Below are 9687 nucleotides of genomic sequence, written 5' to 3'. Positions count from 1 at the left end.
AGCTGGCCAGAACTTGATAAATCCAAACTAAGAGAGCGAATTCACCATCGATTCGTCGAATTCGCTGATCCTCTGTCTATCCCACCTTTTGCTCAGAGCTCGATGGTTTATGTAACAACCCTGACCTCTGATTAACGTTAATCCATGATTAATTATGCCTAATTAGCAATTAAGGTGAAATTCAGAATTAAGCTGCATGTGTATGTTGCATTGGTTGTGTCTATATCTATTGGGCGTAGGAAGATCTGTTCACGTTTTAGTTTCGGCTTGCGAATTGAAGGCCTTATCGGCATCCGATTACGAAATTGACTTGATTTATGTGTTAATTAGGATTTTTAGAATTTTATCGTAGGTTCAATCGAAATTCGATTCGGAACGATTAAATTAGATTAAATTAATGTGCACCAATCAACCTCAATTAATCACACTTGCATCCAAGCCTATTTAAGGCACCAATTGAGCCCACTCACTTCTTTTCTTTCATTCCATCACATTTTGAGCTCATCCAAGAGAGACAAACGAGAGAGTGGGAGAGAAGAGTTGAACTCAACAAGAAAATTGCTTGAAAGTTAGAGGAAATTGAAGAGAATTTGGAAGATTAAGCTACCACACTTGAGAATTCAAGACTTGAGGTAGGCATTCACCCTCTTAACTATGAAATCAAATTACTAGTGCGAGAATTCTAGTGAGTTAGATGAATTCATGTAAGGTTTGAGCTAAGTTTGGAGGGAACTAAATCAATCCATGCATGCATGCATAAATTTCCATGTTTTGAGTTTAATTTTCAAAGAATTCTCTCATGCATGTTTTGAATTCACTTTAATTTTGGGACAACAATGAGTTTCATGTTATTTGGTAGCATTTGATCGTGTTTTGAGGAGCCTTAGTTCAAAGAATTGCATGCATGTTATGTTCATGAATTATTCTTGAGTTTCAATTGATTTTTGTACAATTCGCATGCTTTTGGGCCATGATTTCTTGATATGATCCTTTAAACGTGTTGTTTTAAGAGTTTTCATGTATTTCCTCAAGTTTTGGGCCCAAAAAAATTGAGTTTCGAAGTGTATAGGTTGAGTTTGAGCTTGAAGATCAAAACTGGAAATTCCAGAAATTTGATCCACGCTCGAGCGAGGGACTTCACGCTCGAGCGTATACTCTGAGTACATACACTTCCGCTTAAGCGACGTGAGTCACGCTCGAGCGTGAAATGCATATGTCCAGAAGTTCATGTGTTTTACAGTCCGCTCGTGTGAGGGAATCCGCACTTAAGCGAGGTTCTGAGTCTCACGCTCGAGCGGGGATCGAGCGTCTGTCGAGCGTGAAAAACGTGCAACCAGTACTTTTTCAAAAGTTTGCAGTCCGCTCAAGCGAGGAAAGTCACGCTCGAGCAGAGCTTCATTGTCTGTATGCCTGCTCGATCGAGGAAAGCCACGCTCGAGCGTGGATCCTATTTTTAGCAAGTTTTGAAAAATGTTTTCAAATGCATTTTTGCATCCTCATTTCATCCTTGGGATTCCTAGGCCATGTTTAAGACTCCATATTGAGGATTAAAGGCTAGAAACACACTAAGAACAAACGAAATAAGTTATATGCAATTTGAATGTGTGTTTCAAGTGTGTATCTGTTATGTGTCATGTAGGTCACGTGCCGTAAACCGTTTAATTAGCCTGCTCTGTCTGTCTGCACCTGAAGCCAACTGTGAGTAATAACTTAGTAAAATTATATTCAAATTTATTTATTTTCTGTATGATGAATTAAGATCTATTTTCTAAAACGATATGTTCTGTACAATGAATGATTGTCCAATTTCTGACATGTACTCGTGGCATCCTTAGCATCAAGTGATATGTATTAGCTATTACCCGGTATCGGAGGTTCCATTACGGAACTTAATATGTCTACACTCTGTTACCCGTACCGGAGGCTCCATCATGGGGCTCAGGATGTTTATTCTCTGTTACCCGAATCCGGAGGTTCCTTTATGGAACTGGTTATTTATAACCCCCACATGTTCTGCATCTGCTCTGTATCTGTTCTGTTAGCGCTAATGGATGTACCATGTATACTTAAGCATGACTTATGATTTCTGTATATGATCTGGACAAGAATATGAATTTGATACGAAACTGAATTATGATTTTTGAATCTGTACGGACTCGTTCATTAAAACCCTTTACTCCGTTATTATTCACTAGGCTTCCGCTCACTATTTATATTATGTATGTAGGGGAGCAAGCCCAGAGTTGACGGCCTAAGTTCCTGTTTTGTCAGCCAACCAATGTGCCTCCCGAGGAGGTTCCGGATGAAGTCAAGTTTAATGGCTGTTTTTGTAATTTTTAGACTCTGTTGTTTTTTTTTTAGGTGGGATGAATTTCTGGCACTACACTTCTGGGGGTGACGTGTAAATATGTTACTTTTGGGTCGTCACTTGCACATTATAAAGGTTTGAAATTATTCTGTCTCATGTATGTCATCACAGCTCATTGGACCTCATATATTTTGTATATTTGCTTCTGCAGCCCCTTATTACATGCTAATCTGACAAGAGGCCTTTGGTAATCCAAGGATTACTAGCCGGTTACGATGCTAAACCTATAGGGGCGGGTTTGGGTCGTGACAGTTTACCCCTATGTATCCATCGATTGCCGACGCAGTCTGGACGACAACTTACTTGTAGCGTGGTACACATCTTCCATGCCTACAAAGATAGTGCGATCAACTCCTCGTCCAGAGGAAGCATAAGGATACGATCTGTCATTCTTAGCCAAGAAGGAAAAATTTTGCTCTTCTGACTGGTTTGAATGTATGAATAACCCCCAATTCTCTTCTTCCTTTGGGATGAACTCTCCTATACCTCATCTTCCTCAAAATCCTCACTGGATGGAGAAATTAAAACTTACTCTCTTCGAGAATCAGTTTCTTCCTTCCTACAAACCTCTAGATCTTCCCAATACATTTGAGCGATACCAAGCTCAACTTTTAGTTGCAGCCTTTTCTCACTTGTCCTTCAATATTCTTAGAGATGATATTCCTCTTAAGAACTTTCGATAGGCATGTGACATTATGACTCGAGGTCATGTTCTCAACCCCATTGCTCAAGTAGAACTTTAGATATTTTTGGATCAACTCCCGCTTCTTCTCCATTGGTACCAAATTTCTTTGGCTACCACTAATTCTTTAGATAGAATCTCGGCCCATCGAATTCAAACCCAGTACGAAGCAAAGAATCTCATTGACAAATATAATGACTTCAAGAATAAGGATTTTGCATACTGGGATGATCTAGATATGAATGAGATGGAACAAGGATTGAAAGAAATGGAGTTCGAAATGAAAGCTGAACAATTTTTCCATCAAATAAGAACATATCATTTACAACAACCCATCTTGGATAGGACAGAGAACAGAATAAAGAAGGAACATAAATTCATTGACCACTGTTAGGGCAAATTTCATGACCTTGTTATTCTCTCTGTTTCTTGTTTTTATGAGATTGAATTTGTAGCCAAGAAGTCTTTTTAATGTAATTATTTTCATATCAATAAAGCTAGGTTTTTCTTTCTTTATTTGGTATGGCCCGATTTTATATTTCAATTGCATACTTGTGACCATTCTATTCACTCAAATCAAACAAAATCAGAGCTTCGAATTTACTAATTTTGTCCTTCGAAACCTAATTTGAACATTTCCATTGGAATACTTGAAACGTAATTTGAATATCTCTAACATATGGAGTATAATTGACAATCTTTGCCTTAGGTCTTTTCATTTCGATCATATGGTTAACATAATCAATAGCTTCGAATTAACTATCTTTACTTCGAAAAAACAGTCTACGTGTTTCGAAGTATGGAAACTTCCCTTAGGGATTACATTGCTTTATTCTTAAAGAGTGAGTCCCTTTGGGTTCTTTCACTGCTTAACCAAATATTGGTTTTTTACAACTTCGAAGTCTAAAACAAACAAATTCTAGCTGCAGAGTATTTCAAAGTTTACTTCGAAGGATTTTATTTTCAACAAGAAAACTAAAAGCAAGTCTTTAATCCCCTTAAAGCAAACAAAAACTTGAGCATTCTTGTACTCTTAGGTATGAAACGTGCTTCGAAGTCAACTACTTGCTTTCGAAGCCTTTGCAAGATGTTGGACGTCTAACTTTAAAGCCAAATCTTAATTTTGAAGCCAAATACTTGCCTTTCAAAGCCAATCTGGATATTCAACATACGTTTGTCTCTAGAAACTTTTCTTCATTTTAAATTTGGGACCCTCCATATTTAAAATAAGGGTTTTAATTTCACATGGACCCAAATCATAAAATAATCATTTCGGATCCATCTGACCGACTCAACTTGTTCAAGTAACTTTTGGACAAAAAGGTTTAAAAACCCTTTTCCTTCGTATTCCACCTATCTACTTGCCCAAAAATTCCTTTCTCTCCCTTTTGAACTTGTCTGCAACTTTCGCTTCTTACTCACCTTCCTTTTTCACCTCTTCAGTAACAGCTTCTCTGAAAGTACAAACCGTTGAGTGTGTGAGTCCCTCTGTAGCTTTAAGGAGACTCATCAATGAAGAATATGAAAAGTACAAAGCTGATGAACGGTGTTGTTGATGGAGGCATTTTTATTTCTCGCCGTCATGCTCAAGAAGAGTATGTACTTGGACCTATTTTCAGGAAGGCCCCTGCTCAGCTCCATGCCTTCTACCCTCGTCTAGAGAATCATTGCTTACTCTACGAGGGGGGCTTTGATTGAGAAAACTGGAGGTTAAATCGACCCCACCACTGCTAGCCCTTAATGTGACCTGAATAGGAAGAATGGTATGATTGAGCTGTCCCTGCTAGGACACTCGACCTTCAGGAACTCTGCCTCCTTGATGCCCTTCGACTGGCTAGGTTTTCTATTCCTGAAGACCCTTTCCTTATACTTTCTGCATTATGTTTTTGGAATTCTTCTTTTAATTTTTTTCAATTTCGATGCGGTATGATGGCGCCAACCATTCTGGATGTATGTCATCTTCTAGGTTTATCTCCCATTGGCACTCATTTTGGTCCTGACTATCCCGATCTTAATGTGCACTTTTCCATCCCTCCTTTGAACTCCTCCTTCAGTGATTTTGCACAGTCTGAAAATCCAAAGGAAGACCCTGTGACAGACAGAGAGTTCTTCTCCTTTCTTTTGTATTGGCTTTGTAAATTCTTATTTTGTACCTCTTCTTAGAGGATTATGCCTGAGTTTGCTCCCCTAGCTAAGGCTTTGGCCTTGGGGGAAAAAATAGCCTTAGCTCCATATGTTTTGGGCCATGTATATAGAGCATGCTCCCAATTTTGTGAAAAACCTTTAGATACTAATCAAGGAGAGCCACTTTGGATATTACAGCTTTGGCTTTTTGCTTATTTCACTGTTTTGCATTCTAGGTGTTTGAAATTTTTGCTATCGAACCCTACCTCTTATGGAATAAAATATGCCAGAGTTTCACTTTATCCTTCCACTTTTGCTTCTATTTTACTTTCTTTTATCAACTCCCAGCTTCATTTTCTTCTCACACCTTCTTCTGTTCTTTCGAAGCCAATATTGCCCCAGCCTGGTTAAGGACTTTCTTGCCTGATAACAACTGTTCCCAGCCTCAGCACAGGGATATGTGGGCTTCTATTTCAATTCCCAGAGAGCTTTTCATTGGCACTTTAAATCCTAGAGCTTAGCAGAAGCCTACTACCCTGCTCAATTTGCCAGGCAATTTGGGCTTACCCAAGGGATCCCTATTCCTCTCTGCAGTCAAACTAACCCCAATCTTACCACCAGAGAGCTGAAGGTACAAAGACCCAGGCTAGAGGAGGCAACCTCCAAACTCATTCAGGACTTTATCGAATTTCAGTTCATTCACTTCATCCCACTAGGCACTGTATTGAAAAGGTATTAGAACTGGTGGTCAGCAAACATGGAGGTGCTCCTAGCAATACCTCCCAAAGACCTGTTAGTGGGACTGGAGTTGCCTTCTCAGACCCAGCCTGAGGGAACTGGGCTCATCACTCCTTCTACAGCTCCTACTATCCCAGTTTCTGCTCATGCTGACACAAAGAGAGCTCCTTCTGCCTCTCCTCCTTCTCCTAGAGTCACTAGGGCTGCTTCGAAGAAAGAGATGTATTCCTTATCTTTCTTTTCTCTTCTCCTTATAGTGCTTAACTCCTTTATTTATGGCTTTCTTTTTCATACAGGAGCTTCACTAGTAGATTCTCCTCAAAGGGCTCAAGCCCTAAACATTCTTAAGGACAAGCAACAATGGCAAAAAAAAAAAAAGAAAAGAAAACTTGTGCTGAGTCCTGAAGAGGAGGAAGTATCTAAAGAGGCGGAAATATCTGAAGAACCACCACTTAAGAGGAAGAAAAAAATAACAATCTCTCTCTCGAATTTCAATGATGACCCTACTCATCAAGCGGCTTCCAAGGCAGTTGAGAAAGAGTAATCCGAAGAACTGGTGATTTTTCAAAGGTCCGAGAAAATGAGACAGCAGTAGATAATAAGGAATGAGACAGTTGTTGCGGATGCACTTCAAAGAGAAACTACAATGAGGCAACAAACTGCTAAATACTATGCTCTTCGCAATTCTCCAACCATTATCACTACTACTTTCGAGGCTGGTAATTTTCTTCAGTTTTTGTTCTTGTTTTGATAATTCTTTTTGCCAAAGTTTTAGCAATAAAACTTACCATTGCTTCTTACTGTCTAATTTGCAGCAACAGTTATTCCACATTCTCCTTCGACAAAGGTTTCCTCAATCTTATTTGAAGTTAAAAAACCATTAGAGGAAGCCTCGAAAAGGAGGAAGAAGGTCGATCCTAATATGCTCTTAAATGTAGAGCCCATCCAAACAATACTTCCACTCCCCAGCTCTACATTCTCCATACCTTTTTTGAGACAGGGTATTCCTATATCCTTATCATTTGGCTTAACTCCATATCTTCCTCATTTAACCTTTACCTCAGCCCAATTTACTCTTCCTATAATCCTGGCTGCTCCTTCACCACATGAAGGGATCCTAGTTATCACTTCATCTTCAGTGATAGCTGATACTCTTAAAGAAGATACTGGTAGCTCACTAATTCTTTGTCCACCATCACTATCCAGCTCTAGTCCTTCTTCTCTTGACTTACTGGTGGCCAGGACTATGAAAACTACTAAGGACACTTCATTCTCCTCTCCTATCCCTATGCAGCCATCTCTTCCTTCCACTAGAGCCTTTGTTGTACCACCAATATCAGTGGAAGAGATGAAGATTTTTTAAGCTAGGCTAGCTAGCCTTTTTGGCATACCTTCTGCCATCCCATCCCATCCCATCGGCCAATAATGAAGCTGAGCCATTGGTTCTGGCTGACTCTTTCTTGGAAATCTTTGAGAGCTCTTCCACAACCAGTAAGGCTTCTTTACCTTCACTGGACTTGGACATCTATTTGGAATTGCTAACATTATTCTCAAGGATTCCATTCGAAGCCTTGCAAATACCTATTATCAATGATTTCCTTCAGTGCTGCAAGATCCTTGAGCAATCCAACATCACTATTTCAAGTCACTTGTCCCAAACAGCAGCTACCATAGATTTTTATGTCAGAGGAGAAACTATCGAAAGACAAGGAATTTATTTCTCATATACATGCTGAGGTGTCTGAATTGAAAGGACAACATTCTTCTGCTTCTCAATTTCGAACCCAACTTTTGGAGAAGAAAGCTCAATTAGAGGAAGAGTTATCAGCAGTTAACTTGGCTTTAGATCGAACTGCTACAAAGTTGCAAATCACCAACCAAGGGCTGGCTGATCGAAGGCAGAACATGGCTACAGCCATTCAGTTGTTCACATCCCTTAGGAGTAGAGAATCAATTATAAGAGAACAGCTGAAACATTGAACTGACTTTTGGGCCAATCTATGGCTGCATATAGTTAACTCCTTATGAAATGGAATCTTTATTTACTATTTGAGTGTTTTCATACTTCTCTGTTTTAGCATTTTCTACACTCCTTGTGTTTCCCATACAGTTGGATAATAAGGTTTCAAGTACCTGCCATTAATTTTCTTAGAATGTACATACCCATTCAAATTCCTCAAATGGTATGCTCCACCAAACAAGACTCTATGAACTTGATATGGTCCTTCCCGATTAGGTGACCATTTGCCAAACTTATGACTTTTAATTCCTATTGGGAGTATTGTTTTCCATACCAAATCACCTTCATCAAAGCTAATGTGCTTGACTTTCTTATTATAGTTTTTGGCTGCTTTCTTCTTTTGAAAGAGAATGCTATTTAATGCCAAAATTCTAGCTTCATCCACATTTTCTAATTCCAAGAACATGTTCTGATGGTACTGCTCAGGAGCTAACTGGTCCTAGCATCTCACCCTCAATGACTTAATGTTAATCTCTACAGGTAACACTGCATCAAGCCCATATACTATGGCATAAGGAGTAACTCCTGTACTTGACCTTGGAGAAGTCCTAGAAGCTCACAATACATCCAACAACAAGTTATACCAATCCTTAGGATTGTCTTCCACAACTCTCTGTATTTCTTTTTTCAAAGACTTATTGAATGATTCTGCCTGACCATTTGTTTGTGCATAATAAGGGATAGAATTAACAAGGCTAATTCTAAACTCTACTATAAAAGACTTTACCATCTTTCCATCAAATACAGTCCCATTATCCACAGTTATGGTCTGTGGAATATCAAACCTGTGAATCAGATCTTTAATAAATCCAATAACTTCAGTTTGGTCTATAGCCTTATATGGTGTAGCTTCGACCCACTTAGTGAAGTAGTCTGTGGCCACTAAGATGAAACAATGGTGCTTCGAAGAGGGTGGATGTATTTTTCCTATCATATCCATAGCCCAACTTCTAAATGGCCAATGTTTCACAATTCCATGCAAATCAGTTATTGGCACATGTCTTATCATACCTGGCAACCTCTAACATATTCTATACAATCTTTAAGGATGGTGGGCCAATAGTAGGAATGCCTTCGAAACAGCCATCTCATCTTCACACCAGGCTGATAAGCACCACAGATACCTTTATGAACTTCAACCATGGCTGTCAATGCCTTCTTTGGCCCTAGACATTCCAATAACAACCCATCTGCTCCCCTTTTGTAAAGAGCATTACCATACACTATATACTACATAGATTGTAATTTAATCTTTTTACTGGCTTTCGAAGATGAGCCAGTTAGGTACTGCATTATTAGATGCCTCCAATCTTGATCTTGTAAATCATTATGATTGACTTCTAACACCACATTCCTTTTAGCTAAAGGTGGTATTAATTTTTGATATGTTGCTTGATTTATGTTCATTTGAGTGTCATCCCTTCTTCTGAAATTCGAAACCTTCTGAGCTACATCATTGACTTTGTTATTCATGAACCTTGGGATATAAGTCACATTTGCTATCTGAAACTGAGAAAGCAAATGCAATGCAGCAACATAGTATGGCAACATTCTTGCACTTTGACATTTGAAAATTTCATTCACTTGGTTGACCACCAATTGAGAATCTCCAAATATATCAACTGCATGAACTCGTAATCCAATAAGCATTTCCAGTCCCATTATTAAAGCTTCATATTCAGCTTGATTATTGGAACAAGTAATTTCATCCACTCTGAAACCATGTGTGGTTTCTACCCCCTGTGGTGACTAAAT

This window comes from Camellia sinensis, chromosome 7 (assembly GCF_055761805.1).
Source record: "Camellia sinensis isolate YWXY chromosome 7, ASM5576180v1, whole genome shotgun sequence".
Classification (NCBI taxonomy): domain Eukaryota; kingdom Viridiplantae; phylum Streptophyta; class Magnoliopsida; order Ericales; family Theaceae; genus Camellia; species Camellia sinensis.
The sequence above is the reverse complement of the archived record's forward strand: the minus strand, read 5'-3'. Positions refer to the sequence as shown.